This window comes from Rhinolophus sinicus, chromosome 17, assembly GCF_057876585.1.
Source record: "Rhinolophus sinicus isolate RSI-liver-muscle chromosome 17, RSI-T2T, whole genome shotgun sequence".
Classification (NCBI taxonomy): Eukaryota; Metazoa; Chordata; class Mammalia; order Chiroptera; family Rhinolophidae; genus Rhinolophus; species Rhinolophus sinicus.
This window is the reverse complement of record NC_142517.1, coordinates 178797552-178817103: the sequence shown is the minus strand read 5'-3', so window position 1 is coordinate 178817103 and position 19552 is coordinate 178797552. Positions and strand designations below refer to the sequence as shown.

At 35.0% G+C, this 19552-nt stretch overlaps 1 long non-coding RNA gene across 1 annotated transcript; it reads right to left on the bottom strand.

Moving 5' to 3' along the window:
- Positions 1-1896: 1896 nt before the first annotated feature.
- LOC148754884 (uncharacterized) lies at positions 1897-15302 on the bottom strand. Its single transcript, XR_016019797.1, has 3 exons — positions 15197-15302; positions 9335-9439; positions 1897-2007 (listed from the first exon to the last, which is right to left on the bottom strand). It is a non-coding gene; the product is annotated as an uncharacterized LOC148754884 (long non-coding RNA).
- Positions 15303-19552: the final 4250 nt, after the last annotated feature.

The window sequence follows — 19552 nt, the reverse complement described above, 5'->3', positions numbered from 1 at the left end:
TATTTATCAATTCTAACACTGTCACCAGAATCCACATAAAATCACTGTTTTTCTATACATGAGTCCTTGCAGAGGAGAAGACCCTTTTTGTTTGCCTGGAAGTATTTGTGTGTCTTAAATAAATAGCTTAAACTCATCCTTGTTCATTAACACGTTTACCAAGTGAGCAGCGAATTTAAACCATACCCTATAAACAGTAATGTGTAAGAGCACCTAAATAGTAATTTAAATGCTTCTCTTTCTGTAAAATAAATTTCAAATGACTTGATTTATATTAAATATTGTCTCACCTGATTCAGCATCTCCCCATTATCATATTTTTATTTATTGTGACTCTCATTAGTAGTCTTGCTTTAGTATATCATTTTTTTTTGAAAAATGAAAAAGCACAATTTTTATTTTATAATATGATGATCACTATTAGAACTTTGTAGACATGAATGACATGTTTCAGTTGACATAGGGGAAAATTCTCTTCAATTTTTTAATAGGACAGCTGTATTATTAACAGAATAAAAAATAGCATATTAAAATAAACCTATGAGAAAGTTGAATAAAGCTTTGAAAAATTCAGGAAAGAAAAGTTATTATTAAAGGATTTCTTATTGGTAACTTTTCAATGATTTTTATTGTTATTTTTGACATTCCCTCAGTAGGGGAGCATCATTAGCCACATTTTACAAAGGAATGAAGGCTGTGGGTGTTTATACGTTTTATCAAGACTGAGTTAGTGAACCATCACTTTAACCATCAAATCACTCATTAAAATTCTGTTGCTGTCTCTTTTCTTTACTGTTCAATTTCTTATCTATAGTTACAAGTTAAATTATAAGAATATCCCAGACTGCTTATTCTATTATTCCTTTCCTCTATTATATTTACCCCTTAGAACACTATGTGTGTTCTCAGATATTACTGGCATATTTTTAAGACATATCTCTCCCCATTTCAGTCTACCAAAAAATTTTCAGCTCTTCCTTTACATTTCTCATGCTCTTTCCAACCATGTGGCCACAAGTTAAGAATATCTACACCTCCACCAAGAATTATTTATAGTCCCCATGCCAGAGAGTTTAAATACTTGATTTATCATTATTATTTCTTAGGAACACTTTAACTTCTTTATCAGGAAGGACAAATTTGAGAAAAAAGTTGAGACTAATTTTGGGAACCCAGCTTCCTAGGAGAGCATAGGGTTGAGTCTACATGAAGCACTCACACTGGATCATCTACGTGCAAAGCAAGGTAGTAAGTGAGTGGGGATAGCGGGAGAGGTCAAGTTGAAGAGGAGGGGAAGGAATAGGAATGAAACAGGTGTGAAAAAACAGTAGTAGTAAAAGAATACAGACCATATCTGTTTCCAGACAAGATCCTTCCTAAAAGTCATATGGAGATGAGCAAAGTGAAGCTGTTGCCTAAGCCATGAGGTCAGATTTGGTGATGAAGAACCTTTTAGTATGAGATTTCAACCAGTACATATTGGTAAAAGTACATATACTTTGAAGCAGTCCGTTATTCTTTGCATATTTTGTCTATTTTTTTACCCCTTTTCTCACTTCAATACCTATTTTAGGATCTAAGTTCTTCAAGGACAAGAAATACATCTGCTATGCTTTCTTGGCATAGCACTTAGTACAGTAAATGAGGGCGTTAAATAAATATTATTGGAAGAGGAAAAAATGGAAGGAGAATAGTACAGATTTGTTAACCTCACTTTTTGACATATTCTTTACCCTGGACAATTTTTCTTTTATGAGACTAGGTGTAAACGTGCTTGTTTATCTCCTATAAATTCCTGAAACTGATTCACTATCTCCCAAAATATTCTGAGTTATTTTTCCTAGATACACACTGCATGTTGACATTGAAGGACTGATATTTTAAGTGAACTCCTTACCTTGTAGAAAAATAGAATTCTGAATGACTCTGACAAGCTGAAAAAATAAATATAATGAAGTTTCCTGGGGCTAAATGAAGGATAATTTGCTTTGTGATGAAAAGACAAATCTGCAAAAAAGAATGCAAAAAAGTTACTATACAAAGATATCCATTAAAAATTATTATTTCATTGGAGGAAGTCATAAAATCATACCATCTTGAGACAATAACAATCTTCTAGTCTAGTTCCTATTATCTGTATATAAGCAAACTCGGGTGCAGCTAAGTTAGATGACTTATCCAACTCAAAACAGAAAATAAGCTGGAAGGGGGATTAGATACTAAATCTCCTGACTCCCAGACCACTGCTCACAAGATGAAGTGATATGATAATAGAGAAATTTTCATAGTAAATTATGAGATGTGCTCAATTTGGATCTCGCCAATTTTTTTTTTTTTTTTTTTAAAGATTTTATTGGGGAAGGGGAACAGGGCTTTATTGGGGAACAGTGTGTACTTCCAGGCCTTTTTTTTTTTTCCCAAGTCAAGTTGTTGTCCTTTCAATCTTAGTTGTGGAGGGTGCCATTCAGCTTCAAGTTGTTGTCCTTTCAGTCTTAGTGTGGAGGGCACAGCTCAGCTCCAGGCCCAGTTGTTGTTTTTCTAGTTGCAGGGGGCACAGCCCACCATCCCTTGCAGGAGTCGAACCGGCAACCTTGTGGTTGAGAGGATGCGTTCCAACAAACAGCCATTCTGGAGCTCAGCGGCAGCTCAGCTCAAGGTGCCGTGTTCAATCTTAGTTGCAGGGGGCGGAGCCCACCAGCCCTTGCGGGAGTCGAGGGATTGAACTGGCAACCTTGTGGTTGAGAGCCCACTGGCCCATGTGGGAATCCAACCGGCAGCCTTCGGAGTTAGGAGCACGGAGCTCTAACTGCCTGAGCCACTGGGCCGGCCCCTGGATCTCGCCAATTTTAAGAGGCATAAAAAAAAAATTGAAAAGGGCTTGGCAAGAATCCATATGAAGTAATTGATTAAAGGTTTGGGAGTTTATAAAGGGAGTTTCAAGAATCATAGTTATTAGGTCTTCAGGGGAAGCTTAATTACCAACCTCAGGTATATGATATTATACAAAAAATGATAACCAGATGTTTTCACCAAAGTCAGAAGAAGATGACACAAAATTGATGACACTTACTAGTTAAGTATAAAGTGGTTTCCTGTCTAATCATGTGAAAATTGGTTGTTTGGGGGGATATAAAGTTCTGTGACAAATTTGAACAGAAAAAAATCTGAAAATCAGTGAAATTAGATCACGGATGGCCATCAAATTTTAAAATTGTGTGCTTGATGCGATTTCTAGACTTTAACATAAGACCTTTGATTAATACACCTAAAAATTATATCATCTAAATGGTAGTTTATCTATTTTACTTTGAGAAAACACTTAAGATTTTCCTAAATGGTATAATAAGAAACATATGAGGGTCTTGGCATAATGCTCTTCCCAAGTCCTATGATGTATTAGCTAACTAGGTCCAATGTCTTGTATTAGTCTCATTTTTAACTTCAGAAATTAAACCACCTCAAGAAGAGAGAATATACCACTCTATGGAGAGGAAGGATACCACACGGGTTAACAACTTGGATACTGGAGCCAGAGAGTCTGTCTGTGATTCACAGCTCTTTCACTTACTAGCTATGTAAAGTTGTATAAGTACCTCATCCCTCTGTGCCATAGACAGGTGTAAAATAAAAATAATAATGGTAAACAACTCCTACAGTTATTGTGAGGATTAAGTGAGTTAAAAATCATCAAGCACTTTGAATAGTTCTTGGCACATAGGTGTCCTTTTATAGCAAAATCTCAGTATATGTAAAAAAACAGTCAGAAAATTAAATACTCAAGAATATAACCATAACTGCCTAAAAGAATGAAAGTCTTTTGAAATGTTCCAGTGCACACACCTGAAAGTTATAAATGCTTTTCACATATGAGGGAAATCATAGCAGGCATTTGAAACTTGCTGATTTTCACTTAATAATAGAAACATAAAATGTCCAGATTGGAAAACCTATTTTTGAATTTATGCCCAAGGAATGGCAAATACATTCCCAACATGGGAAACTGGAGCCTAGAGTATGACTCACACCTTCTTTACAACAGGACTGTCCCCTCAAATTCTGCCCACCCACTAGAAGGAAATATATATGAAGACTTTGAACCAAATGAAAGAAAATGGGGATAAAAAAGTCAGGTTACAGTAGTGTCCGATAAACCAACAAAATAATCTTTGAGAGGCTCTTACTCCTACAAGAACCCAGAATTGGTTCAGAGGACATTTTACTGGCTGATGGTCAAATGTAAGGTCAAGTGTAACAATGGTTAGAGGGCATCCTTCTAAAACCCATCGGTCTGGACCCCATCTTAATTGCCTGTAAACACTGAGGAAGTGAGGAATGGGAAGTGGGGACATTTCTTCTGAATTTCAGCCCAAAGAAGAGGAAATTTGAGAAAAATCAGCCCCTTATCTCTCAGCCCCTAAGAGTGGAGCCGTCTGTGTAGAGGATATTCCCTTGCTTAGATGAAGAGAGTGAATGTGGGACAGATAATTTAAGTGAGTGGACTTGGTGATTTTAGAACCCTAAGCCAAAGGCAGGTCACAAAAGGCCATTTCAGCATTTATTGTTATCAAGTAGTGTACTTGTAACTGTAAAGAAATATCTTCTGTAGCCCCTCCAACGTCATCTTATATAACTCCACGCAGACACACACATCAAATGAATGAACCCCTTGCTTACATGCTTCCTTGCTTCCCTGTTCATGCTTTCTTTCTTCTCCATTCTTCTTACCTTGGTTTGTGTTACTTTCTTGTCAAAAGTGATAGTGATGTTGTACTATAGGAATTCCTTTCAGTGTTTAGAATGTATTGTAAGATATGAGCTTACCTAGAATAGCCTTGATGGTTAATTTTATGTGTCAACTTGGTTGGGCCATGCTGTTCAGACGTTTGGCCAAACATTGTTCTGGTGTGTCTGTGAAGGTATTTCTGGATGAGATTAACACTGAGTTCATTGACTAAGTAAAGCAGATTGTCCTCTGTAATGTGGGTGGGCCTCATCCAATCAATTGAAGACCTTAATAACTCAAATAGTCTGAGTAATAGGAAACTCCTTCTGCCTATTTGAGTTGAGACATTTGTCTTTCTCAGCTTTTGCACTCGACTTGAAATGTGTGCTCCTCTTGGGTCTCGAGACTGCTGGTTTTTGGACTAGAACTTATATCATCAGCTCTCCTGGGTCTCCAGCTTGCTAAATATAGATGTTGGATTTCTTATCCTTCATAATTATCTAAGCCATTTCTTTATAATAAATCGCTCTCTCTCTATATATGAGGTCTGACAATTAAGTTCGTGAACTCATCCTAGAAAAAGTGCTACATACCTCATTGCAGAATATCACTATGGTCACCTTTGAAGTACTCCTCTGGTGAAGCTATGCACTGATGCCAGTGCCTAGCTCACCCTTCAAAGCAATTTTGGAACTCTTTTTCAGGAATGGCTATCAGAGCTGTCATCGTATTACACTTGATGTCCTGAATGTTATCAAAATGTCTTTCTTTCAATATTTCCTTTATCTTCGGGTAAAGAAAGAAGTCATTGGGGGCCAGATCAGGGGAGTAGTGAGGGTGTTCTAATACAGTTATTTGTTTACTGGCTAAAACCTCCCTCACAGACAGTGTCTTGTGAACTGGTGCATTGTTGCAATGCAAGAGCCGTAAATTGTTGGCAAAAAGGTCAGGCCATCTAACTTTTTCACACAGCCTTTTCAGTACTTCCAATTGGTAAGATTGGTTAACTGTTTGTCCAGTTGGTACAAATTCATGCTGAATAATCCCTCTGATATTAAAAAAGTCAGCAACATCCTTGTAACAAGTTCATGAACATAATTGTCTGACCTCGTGTGTGTGTGTGTGTATACACACATATAAACACACACGTATATTGCTTCTGATATATATCTATATATATGTATATATCCATTCTTCTGTTGGTTCTGTTTCTTTGGAGAATCCTGATAAATACAACTAAAATTAAAAAGATAACATACTAACTGTTGGGAAGGATGTATAGCAAATATATTTTTATACATTGGGTGGGAGTAAAAATGGCACTACCACTTTAAAATACAATTTAGATAGTTCTTTATAAGTTAAACACACACTTAACAAACAACTCAGCAATTCTAATGTTTGGTATTTACCCAAGATAAATTAAAATATATGTCCACAAAAGACTTGTACACAAATAATCACAGCAGCTTTTTTCATAAGAACCCGAACTTTGAAACAACCCAAATGTCTATCAATAGGTCAGTAGATGAACAAATTGTGATATAAAGATATAATAGAATACTACTTAGCAATGAAAAGATACAAACTACACAGATCAATATAAATGAATTTCAACAACAAAATTGATTCATACATTGTGGTTGAGGAAGGATTGACTGGGAAGGAAGGGGGTTACACGGTGTATATATACATTGTCAACATTCATCAGATTGTACACTTAAAAATGTATGACATTTTATTTTATGTATGTTATAACTGAATATAGTTGATTTAAAAAAGAAAAGAAAAAATCTCAAGGGATGGTTTAGATTTTGTAATATCACATTCCTTTTTCATTGCTTTAGTTTTACTTTTTAAATTTTTATTTATTTTAAGTGTGTTTTTCCAGGACCCATTAGCTCTAAGTCAAGTAGTTGTTTCAATCTAGTTGTGGAGGACGCATTTCACTGTGGCCCATGTGGAGATTGAACCAGTAACCTTGTTGTTAAGAGCTCTGTGCTCTAACCAACTGAGCTAACTGGCCACCCCTAGTTTTTATTTTAGGAAAAAAATCATATTATCAATGCTTAAAATTAATGCAAAGTTTTGCTATTTCTGCCTCTAGTAATGAGAAATTGCACCAAATTAGTGAGGAAAAATTCTTTCTTAAGTTCCTTATTGTATGGTATGCTAAAGGAATGATATTTATTATAACATGTTTGATCCCTCAATTGTACCTCACACAAAAAACACTTCCTAGCTATATTATCAATTCTAATAACAAATTAAGTTTGCAGATACTTACATTGTGAATCATTCTCACTGACAAGAGGGCTAAATTGCAGTCATGCCACAAATCATACATCAACGGTTTTAAATGTCTCATTTTCCAAGGGCCACAAGTCTAGGGTTATATTATTTAGTAAAAGGATAATATGTAAAAAATATTTTGAGTTCTTCAAATGCAAAATTGGGCAATCAACAAGGAGTATAATTGTGTGAACAGCAGCAAAAATTTTGTGAGTCCAAAAAAGGGCAACATATAGTCAGAAAACATTCTTCAACTATAGAAGGAGAAAAAATAAGTAGCCAAGGAAAAGTTCTTGATGTCCTAACAGATATTTTTGTTTTCAAAAAAATTTTTTTTACCATTACACTTAGTAGAGAATATGTATTTATCCTGACAAAACATATTTGTATGTAAATGAATCTCCAGTTCATGTATACCTACATATGGATAACTGAAACAAGTTTCACAAATTAATTATTTCTCTTATTTTACTCAACATACTCTGATATTTTTTATTTCATTTAAGTAAAGGCTGATTGGACTGACGTTTGATCAACACTTCTTTAGTTTTGAAAGATTATTTGCAATTCCTTCAAAATGAAAACCGTAAGAAACAGCAGCAGGGAGAATTTAGGCAAAGAGGAGAAAGGCATTCTAGAATGTAACTAATAAATGTTGGGTCTTGGAACTCATGCAGAAAATGTTCCAAGTGTCTTTAGAAGAACAATTGATAACTATTTATCAAGGATAACATGTAATTACAGACTTACCCATATAGTAAACCAAATGACCTTGTGAGTTGCTTGCAGTTCCAAAAATATTCTAGAACTTCCATTTATTTAGTGATTCATGATGAACTGATAATTCTGTTTTTTAATTATTTCCTAGTGATTACCATTATAGTTGGTTTTGGTGATGTTTTAGAATTTTATCTCCCTTTGATTTTATGCATTTTATATTTGATAATATAATTTGATAAGACAATCATTATATGAATATTCAATTTCAAACAAGAGTTTAAAAATATAGAGATTCTATAAGAGCATACGTAAGGTACATATATAGACCACTAATGTTAAAATAAAAAATGTAGTGAGTATAACATTTTTATCTGAGTTCATTAGATGTGAAATTTGTCCAAAAACTGAAAATGTATTAGAAAGTAAAGTCTAGTTTTTATCTAAATTATTGATATTTAAGGATGTTTTGATCATGTCCTACATTTGTGTCTTTTTACTTTCTTTATTTTCCTTTTTTATGTTATGGTACTTTTAGTGCCCTTACTAGTCATGCCTATACATCTATTATAAAGTACTTGAAACCCATTAACAACCATTTTCATATTCTAAACCATACTTGTGCCAAAACATGGTTTAATAAGATACTCATGACTATCCCCAATAGTACATTATTGTCTTTTGATGAAACATATTTTCAGAAGATAAATATCCCTGACTTGCTACCTATTTGGAAATGTATTAGTTATTAGAAAGTAACAGTCTTTTCAGTCCAATGCTGAAATAATTTCATGAATCAGAGCTTGTGTAGTAAATTTGATCCCTGCTTCACTTGGCCATAAAATTGATAAGAATTAAGTTCAAGGGCATTCAAAACAAGTGAGGGCTCCTCTCATAAAACTAAAGTGATAATTCAAAAATAGCCCAGACCTAGAGATTAATCATGAAGAATGGGATGGTGATAACCATTATGTCTTGAAAATGTTTTAGAGGTGAAATTGGGACAAAGGAAGTCAAGTTACAAATGTTCCAGGCTTGCTGGACAATGTTCTTTATTATTATATCCAGGTACAATGTTGTTTAGGCTCCTCCCTGAGAAACAGATCAGTTCTATTATTTTATTCATTTTTAAGAGAATATTATATATAAAGAACTTGATTTTTTTTTTTCCTAATTAAATAACCCTGATTCTTCGGTCCCATCTCAGGATGGAAAGAGTAGAAATTTAGGAAGGTAATCTATTCTGAGGTTATTTTAGAAGTAGGTGAATTTGTCCCTCCATACTTTAAGTTTGAAAAATGAGCAGAAATGCACATTTTTAAAACACAAAGGCTTAATAAACATCTTACCAGAGAGGATAAACAAATGGCAAGTAAATGTATGAAAAGATGTTCAACATTGTAAACTATTTGGTGAGTAGAAACAACAAGATACTACCATACACCTATTAGAATGGCCAAAATCCACAGCACTGACAATACCAAATGCTGGTAGGATGGAAAACAATAGGAACTCTCATTCATTGCTGGCGGGAATTCAAAATGATACCGTTATTTTGGAAGACAATTTGGCAATTTCTTACTAAATTGTACATTCTCTTACCATAGAATCCACTCTGGTCCCTGCATGGACAGAACTGCCTCCATGACCTTGGTTAGTACAGCTAGTACTGGAACAAGTTTCCACTTCAGGGTCTTCAGTAGGGTCCTGATAATGGAGAAAATAAAAGGGAATAAGCATTGCTAAGTAAGTCACTTAAAATGGAGTTAAGAGCCCGCTGAGGAAGTTGGGTCTATGCATATCTCGTGCCTCAGTTCTTAAAGCTGCTATTAAGTTGCTAACCTGTTGCTGAACTCAATTCAGGGCCAAGTCATAAACATTCTGGAACAACTACTGCTGCATGGACATATATGGACTTTACTTCCTCTTTGTAGTTTTAATCTCCCTTGTTTGCATATTGGAACTAACCAATTCCTCTTAACATAGCCAGCATCCTTAATTTGCATGGAGAACCTAAATGAGAACTGCATTTGTGATTTTTGCCTTTATAAACCCTTTCTTTCTCTTTAGAATGCAATTTGGGTAGACCTTAGGTAAAGTCTATCCAAGTTGACACTTCATATTAACCATCAAATCATCTGGAATAGATACAGTCATCTGTCATTGTTGTCCTACCTCTGCCTTACCATATGGACAAGGTGCTGAGTGTAACACAAATTGGGTGCTGTCCTAGTCTCTGTGAAATCTATCTGGTGTTATATTGGTATTTTTATATCCTTGCACATTTGTTCCTTTTAGCTGAAACCCTGGGAGTTAGAGGGAATAGACCCCTCCTCTAAGACCCAAACAAGCCTCACATCATCTCATCTCCTCTGAATGCCTTATTCTTACTATTTCAGAAGCCTCACTGGCCACCACAGCCAGGCAATGCAGAGGTGTCCCCTGAGGAAGCTACAAAAATCAGGGTGCCATACAAGAATATAAGCTCCTTTCTGGAAGATGCTGGAAAGCTGGAGTGAGACAGAGGGAGAGCTCAGAGATTGTGTACACCGACCTCCACTCCCTGAAAGCACCTCCCATTGGCCCTTAGTTGTGTAGCAAACCAGAAGTCTTTCTCGCAGGCCAAAGCTCCAGGACAAGCAAATAGTCCTTTTTCACCAAAAGACTGGGGGTGTGTTTCAGTCTGCTATCTGTGCCATGCCCTGGGAGAGCCAAAAACTGTCTCCAATTGTGACAGTCCTGTGGCACTCAGATTGCAAGCCCCTCTGGCTTCCAGAGCCAGGAGGTCAAGGAGTGTTCCCTGCAGGTCTGCAGCAAAAAACCAAGGCACCAGACGCGTGTAAAAGCTCCCCACCAAGATATGCTGGCAATTTGAAGCATGGCAAAGGGATTGTATGTAGGTGGCATCTGGGAAAGAAGAAATAAAAAACAACCTAGCATTAAAAAAAAAGAAAAGATGGCGCCCTCTGACTAGAGCGAAGCAGAGAGAGAATGAGAAGATGGTGGCCGCCAGCCAGCAGGCCCCTAGATGTGTGCTAAAGTAGATGCCTGCCCCGCAGGCCGATGCTTTAGGATTAACAAAGGAGCCTCATTCATATAAAGTTTGGGCACCTCTGGGTCCACAGCCTCAGCGCTGAGGTGGGTGAGTCCAGGTGCACGAGCCCTTTAAGAGCCGTTTCTCAGATTGCTACAGCCTTCTGGGCATCGTGATTGCAAGCACCATTTGGTTTCCAGAGCTAGAAGTTTTGGGGCTCATCTCTCAGGTACACATCTTAAAAGTTGGGGTGCTTGATATGGGGTTCAAACGCTTCTCTATTCAGGGAGAAGCTCCTGGTTTTGGGTACCTTCCTGATTGTGGGTATTGCACGGGAGATGGGGTTTATGGTGAGATTGTGGCCCAGCCTCTCCTATCTGCTTTGGTGTGGACCTCCTCTCATTAGCCCGATGTGTAGGAATTGCTCAGTTTTTAGATTTTGTTTTTTCAGAGGGAGTTGTGCCAGAGTAGCTGCAGATTTGTTGTGTCTGTGGGAGGAGGTGAACTCAGCATCGTCCTAGTCGCTGTGTTGATCCAGAACCCCTAACTCTGTGATTGAAGTTAGCCAGGTTTGTCTCTTTATATAGAAAGGAATAGTCTTGAATTTGAGAACAACCTTTAGTTAAAGTTAAGCTAAGGGAAAACTGGGCTTTACATTTTTATTTTAGGTATCAAAAGTAGAATGTATAGATTCTGTATTTCTGCTGTAAAAATCTCAATTCTCCCTTGGGCAATGGATTAAAAGAGAGAAAGTTCACACACAATAAAGTTAGCAAAAGAAAGACTCTCTAATCTTTTAAAAATATATATTTTCTCTGTTATACAACAATTATTCACTGGGTTTTGAAAGATTCAAAGAAAGTTTTATAGAATAGCTGGGAAATATTGCAAGAAGGTAAATAGCAATATAAGTAGTATAAGCTCAGGGACAATAGCATGAACAGTAGTTCAGAGGAAAAAGCAATTTCCAAAAGCATTTTTTTCTGGCTTTATTATAAACATGTAATATATGAAACCAAGAGTGATTTTCAGTGGTAGCTCTTCAGTGGAGGTGGGCCGCAGGTGCAGCTCCTAGATCTTCAACTCTAATTCAGTTCCCCACGGCTTTTTTTCACCATATACAGGCTTGTTCAGACCCTGATCTGAGTTTCCTCTTTAGCCACATAAGCCTGAAGACTGTTATTCTTTACATCTTCCACAGTTTTGAGCACAGGTGGGCATGTAGTAGGTGCTTAATGAATCCTTTTTTTTTTTTTTAAATATATTGTCTAGAGACAGGATGTTACTTAGTAATATGAGAAAATAGTCCACATTTTTCTTTTTTCTCCAACACCACATCTTCTCAACACTGTTTATCTTATCCAGATTGATGAACTGGTAAGAAATATGGATATAAGGGGAAAAAGTATGAAACCTGCAGTTTATTGATATTAGTGTGAGATTTATAAACAGTTATGTGTCAAACTCCCACTTCACGATTAAATGTTGTGGGCTAAAAACTTGTCATTTGATAGGAAAAATATGAAGACAATATATATAAATAAAATTAGTGCTAAATCAAATAAATGTTTGAAGTTAATCTAACATTTATCTAATCTCTACAACCCTATCTTAAGTAGCATTGGGTTATAAAGAGACATATTAAGTAACTATAAATAGTTTGGAAAAAATGTTATAGTGATTTCCAGACAGACAAACACTTCTGGGGCAGAGTAGAAAGCATGAAATTGAAGGAGGTGAGATGGAGATAAATTTTACTTTCATTAGCAGTGCCTTTTTTTGTCTCCTCCCTTGTTCTATTCAGTTACTTGATTGTCAGCTCATCAGCTTCCCCAGGTGATATCATGGCTTTTAGGACTTGAGAAGTATCTCTCTTTCCAAAAGGCCGGTGCCATTTCTTAAATGATTCTATTAAAGGGCTATAATTCCATTTATTCAGCAGTACCAGAGCCTGAGTATTTAGATTCTTTCTTCATATAGAAAAGAGTGGTTATCACAACGTGAATGATACAGCTGCTATATTTATACAGCCACTAACATATTAGCAGAGATTAGTCTGTTGGTTCTCTGATAATTTTTCAGTCTGAACACAGCTCAACTTCTTTTTATCTCCTGCTGATGTTGTTCTTACCCTGAAGCTCACCATTCATTATACTGTTCTTTTCTTTTCCTCACTGAGGAATCCCATTACTGGTTGTTCCCATCAGTACACTTACATACGATTCTTCTGAAAAATTACAAGGAAAGGGAGCCAATGACATTTATGTCTTGTTGGCATGAATTTCTATCCACTTCAGTAGCCACATCAGGAAATATTGTGTATAAGGCGCATCCTAAATAACTGCGCAGACACAGTATGACTTCTGGGAAAAAACAACAACAAAAACACTTCCTGCTAATCCCCACAAAAACAGAAAATGATATTCAAACACATTGACACTTGGCTGATTTCTCAACATCCTAACAGCCTTTCACTTTTCAGAAAATCCTTTTTCATGAGTAAGGAGGATGATCAAAAATGTCACTCAGGAAATACAATTAGTGATATTCCTGCTTCAGCAGCTTTAAGATTATACACTTGCCTGAACTTGTTTCCTCAGCATATTTTACAAGCTCATCAGCTGCTCCTGACCAATCCATAATTTTATAGTGTGGGAGTCTATGTGATAGGCTAGTCCTAAATGGGTTTACTTAAGACAATCTTATTTTGCTTCTGAAACCTTTCCTAGGTTATCTCCTTACAGATACACATCCATCAAACTTTTTACTTGCTCTGAAATTACAGCCCTCAGCGTATAGCTTTAAGTTGGTTCTGATCAGTGTACTAAAATTATAAGAAAGAACACTGAAAAAAAATAGAGTTCATAGTCTTCCTTTCATATGAACATAATAGGATGCAATTACCTGCAGGGCCATTTTTATTCTGTATTCTCCCACTGTGTCGAATTCAGCTATATTGGACTTGGAAGGCTAAAGGTATGAAATGATGACCATTTTTCTAAAAGCCATTTCTCTGGGCATCTCAGTGGTAGTCTCCAAGGTATCTAGTAATCCGTTTCTGTTGAAAGGTCATTTTCTTCCCTTTCTTATCTAATATTTTAACTGTCATTCATTTGTTTGACACTTACAGAGGTAGGACCTGAAAGGTCCATGTGCTCCACAATATTGAGTAAATATTATTAGCTATATCATCTATATATATTATATATATTGCTATCTTAATATATGTATGTATGTATTACATGTTTGTATATGTGTGTATATATATATATATATGTATTCACATATATACATGCACATGTAATAGTCTTATATATATGAAAAGCTTCAAAGTACTTTTACTTATCTCTTTTCATATACTTCTCACAACAAATGGTGTGGTTCTCATATATATTTTTCAGTTGCTAAAATTGAGGATCAGAAAGGTTAAGTGAGATACCCAGAATTATGAAACTGGGTCTTTCTTGTTTAATATTCTATTTTTTTTTTTTTTTTACAACATCACTTCCATTCTCAGCATTAGTATAACTTACTCATTTAAAAATAAAAGCTGTAGATGATAATTAAGAAAATTCATAAACGTACTTGGAATGAACTTACTATCAGCCATGAATGACTGTATAAGAATCTGTTCATCAAGTTCTTGCCAGAACATTGATATCAAAGCAGATAGTAAGAAGAATAGCTAAGTTTTGATGTAAGAGAAGTGGTCCAGGAGCATTTTGGGGCTAGCATTTTAGCCAGGCTTGGAGTGGAATGTCATAGAGAGCATGTGGAATGTAACAATTGGTCAGCAAGAGATAAAAGAAGGGTGTTGCAAAACACAAGATGCCGGAGGGGAAGAGTGAGAATGTTATATTGAAAACAGATTTTCCCCATGCCTTACCTTGGTAAGAGAATTTTCTTTACTATACTTATAAGGAAATAATTTGGACTTTGTTTTTCAAAAGTATCATTCATGTGTATGATTTAAAATGCTATATGTTATATAATCATAATTTAAAGACAATTAAATCATCATGTTTTAACATCATTCTCTCTTTTTATCCTTGTTAGGATTAATTAATGTTGAAATTCTGAAAGTTGCTAAAATAGGAATTTATTAACCAGTCAGCAATGATTTATAATATATATTTAAAATTCCACATTAATATTGTAAAATAGACCGTTATAAGTAAACCTTTTTTCTCACTTGCCCCTACAGATAATACAGAAGTCTATGCTTTCAGCTTAAGATTCTGCTATTAGAAGTAGAGAATTTGTTTACGGCGATTCCTTTTCCATGGAGTAGTCACATTTTCTGGCAGAAGGCTTTCCAGTACTAGTGAGTGTGGCTTTGGTTTAGGTTCTGAGGCTCTCTTGTCAGTTTGGATTGCCATAACAAAATGTTGTAGACTGGGTAGTTTAAACAACATACATTTATTTCGTACCTTTCTGGAGGCTGGGAATTCCACGACGAACATTCCAAAAGATTTAGTTCCTGGTAAGGGCCCACTCTGTGGTTTACAGATGGCTCTCTTGTTGTGTCCTCACGTGGTGGAAAGACAGAGGACTCTGGCCTCTTCCTTGTTTTTATCAGGGCATTGATCCCATTAGAGGGGCTGGAGCCTCATGACCTCATCTAAACCTAATTACCTCTCAGAGGTCCCACCTCCTAATACTGTCACACTGGGGAATTAGGGCTTTAACATATGAGTTTTTTTGTGGGGAGGGGAACCACACAAACATTCAGTCATAGCATGGTCACAAAATTAGAAAAAGAAATTAATGATTACAAATTATTTTTCAGGGTTTCCCATTTCCTTTTTGATTGAGGCATATTACAATCATTGAAAGGTAAGCATTCAGAACAAGAACAAAATATAAATGTTTATATTTACCTTTTATATATTGGAAAAGTACAACAATCATTATACCAGAAAAGTACAGGCAATGCATTTGAAATAAAATAAGGCCGAGTTATTTCTTACACAGGAAGATGACCATCCTTGGGTAGGCAGAAATATCCAAGTTGATTTATAGAGTTTAAGGTGCATTTTCTAAGGCCGACATAGTGCCACTATAATTAGAAACAGGTGCATATAAATTAGGAAAGAAAGAAGTCTAATTATTAGTAATGAACATTTTAAAGTAAAAATTTTACTTAAAACAAAATGCATAATTAAGCATTAATGGCCAAAAAATGAGCAAACTTCTTTCACTTGCATTATATTTCTTGCTCTGAAAGTGATAAGAGGGAAATATTGAGGATATTATATGCAGGATATGGTATTCGACAGCAGTGAAAGGATTCCCATAAGCAAAGAGGAATTCCCTCTACCTTAGAGCTAAAAAGATCTATTCATACAGGGTCTAAATGTTTTTGGGTAGTTCCCAATATCAATTATCAGAATGATTCTCAGCCTTGGTTTCACATTGAATTACCTAGGAGCTTTTAAAAATTCCTCCGGTTAGGCTCACCCAGTCTGATTAATCTGAGTATATGTTTGTAGGTGTGGGATGGTGTAGGTGTAGTTATTTTTTTTAAAGCCCCTGAGATACCAACTCCTGGGAAAGGCCATTTCTAGTGTTTCCTGATGGATAACAATGTTCTTTGGTCTTCCCTTCACCAGGGTTTCCTTTGCCCATCTTTCTCCTCAGAGTGATTTATCCTTCACAGCCCAGACCAGCTGCCACTTAGCTGGAAAGCTCTTCCAAAAATTAATCACTTGAGCTTCTCTGTGCTACCTCAGTTATAAGCTTGTAAACATTTATTGTCCTTAACACACTCTTTCAGTATTTGTAAATTATGTCTGTCTTTTGTCAACCTGTTGAAAATTCACAGGGTAGTAGAAAAGTTAAATTCAGGATGTCAATTCAACTTTGTATTCCCACTGGCCATGATATATATTTGTTGAATTGTTTGATGGAGTACACCTTGATGAATCCTGCCTCAGTGATAAGTACATTTGATATATTGTTGTGATGTGTATGTGTAGTCATTATTTTGCACACATGAATTCAAAATTTATGCCATGTAAGTATTGGCAGAGATAATGGAGATGTATTATGAAAGACATGAACTTGCTTAACTCAAAACTTTTATTTTTCAAGTTTATGATATATTTTAGCAAGCAGAATTTAAATTTATCGTCAAAACTTATAAGGAATGTTTAGTGTTTGTGACCTTAAACCAATAATTTACTGCTATAAAACCAATAATTTAATTGTGTTATATAACCCACAGAGAAAATGCTTCATTTCAATCCATGTCAAAGGGGAAACATTAACCACACATCTGCTTTGATTTTAAAAAGTGTATTTTGTTTTGTTAACTCAGATAGAGGCTTCTAAATACCATTTTCCACTATAAGAAATATACATTTTCACATGAGAGTCAGCCATTCCGTGCTTTAGAGGGAGATATTTTCAGAAAAGTACAGTTAACTCTTTATTTCAATGGGAAATCAGTTGTCACACATATTTAAAAAATCCCTTTAGGAATAACAAACTACTTGTAACATTATTAGGAAATTATTTTTAAAATTATTGAAAAACAGCCATATGGTATATAATGATCGCACATCCATAAAAATAGAGTAGATTTCTAAAATGTTTGAAGTACTCTCCAAGATGTACTATTAGTTAAAAGTACAAATGCAGAAGAATGAGTACTGTAAGTTTCTTCTTAGGCAAGAAGTATTGGCTTGTGTGGGTTAATAGATATGTGTCTCTGTGTAATGCTAATATTTTCAAAAAGAAACAATGCAATGATAAACCAAAAACTAATAAAAATGATTATCTATAGGGAATGTGCAGAACATCGTGTGGAAGAGACAGTGATGGAGGCTAAACCTCTGGCAAAATGCTTTGTTTTATAGTTTTGGTTTGGGAACCACATAAATATTTTATGTAATGAAAAATAAAATTAATTTAAAAAGGAAACAACAAACCAATATGTAAAATAGAAAAAAATAGAAACTGATGAATTGAACTCTACATCACAGAGAATTATGCAAAGCATAACTTTTAAGAGATTTTAAAACACTTAAAATATTTTGACTTTACATCATTAGTGAGATTTAAAGAATAAAAGAACCACAAAGAAATATTAACCTGCATTGAATGGTATTGTTGGCATTATTTTAAAACTGTTAATAGATATGTACTCGTAGACAAATAGGTATGATAAAGCAAATAAGTAATTATATTAATGTTAAGAACTGGGTTATTCAGAGTAAGAGAAAAGAGATAAAATATAAAATCAAAGACACTAAGTTAAAAATCCTATAATTGTTAACTTGAATTGGATATTATATTATGTACTTTTTAATTTTTCCCTATCTGAAAATATGTGCTTTCTAGGTTTATTCACTGAAAAGCCCAAGAAGCAATAACCACACAGTCACAATGACTATGCTAGAACTCAGATAGAGGCTTCTAAATACCATTTTCCACTCTAAGAAACCAGGCTCTTCAGAGAAATGACTGATTGCAGGTCAGGCAGGAATTGAGCATGATGAGCCTGGGACCACTTGTCAGAACAGATTTTAAAAAAGCTATCCAAGCATATTACCATCATGTCAAAATTACGTAGGAGCCAATCTGAACGACTCCTACTGACCAAAGATGGGGCAAAAGAATAATGACCACAATGTAGTGAAACACTTGTTGATATCCAAAACAAAATCAAACAAGCATTAAAGCAAAAACACAAAACCTTTGAATACCTGAGGGGGTAGTTAGGACATCAACTCATTTTTTTGTTTTTTTGAAAATTGATAAAAGGAAAGATTCAAGCATTTCTTACACTTTTATTTAAAAAATGAGTCATAATTGATATATAACATTATGTTAGTTTCAAGTGTACAACATAATGTTTTGATATTTGTATATATTGCCAAATGATCACCACAATAACTGTAGTTAACATCTATATAGCCACGTATCAATATACATAGTTATAAAGTTATTTTCTTCTGACTTTTTCTGTAAGGGCTGTATTCCAGAATACATAATAGTTTATGAGAGAGAATTTCTTATTTATAGAAAAATCATTGCTATGAAATGCAGAAGTAGTCAGAAACCACATGTTTTATGCATAACCACATCAAAAAGAAATGATAGATTAAATATGACCTGGAGGTGTTTTTACGTATGTGTCTTTCTCACAGCCTACTTAACTTTGTTAGATTGTGATACCACTTTTTAAAATAATGTTTATTTTTCAATGCAATGTATAAAAGAACATGTGCATCATTTTCTGGTCTTTTCTCTTATTTTGGATAAACATGAATATAATTTCTCAAAGTAGTTGAGGTATAATCTACACATTTCTTATCTTCTACAGAACACAGAAAATCAATTCAATTTCAATCATCTCTAAATTATAGCTACTTCTTAGATTTTTTAAATAATTAAACATAATAGAAAACAATTCTTTATCATTTTTTTTACTTTTGAACTACCACAAATGTCAATTCATCATTGATTGTCTAAATTAGTCCCAAAGAATATCTTCATACTGTTCCTTATGTTTCTAACTGAAGCTATATTTTACATATCAGAGATTTCAAGGAGAGCTTGTAGAGAATATATGATTCATGAATTTACTCCCCAAAGCTAAAATTACCTAGCTCTACAGTGTGATTATTGTAGGCCTAATCCTAGAAAGCCAAGTGATACTGTAGTTGGTGAAAGAAGATGGGGACCAAAATTCTGTACTAGGAATTTCTAACATTATCAATCTTGTATAATCTTTATAATAACCCTGTGAGAAAGATATTAATACTCCTACCTTCTACTTT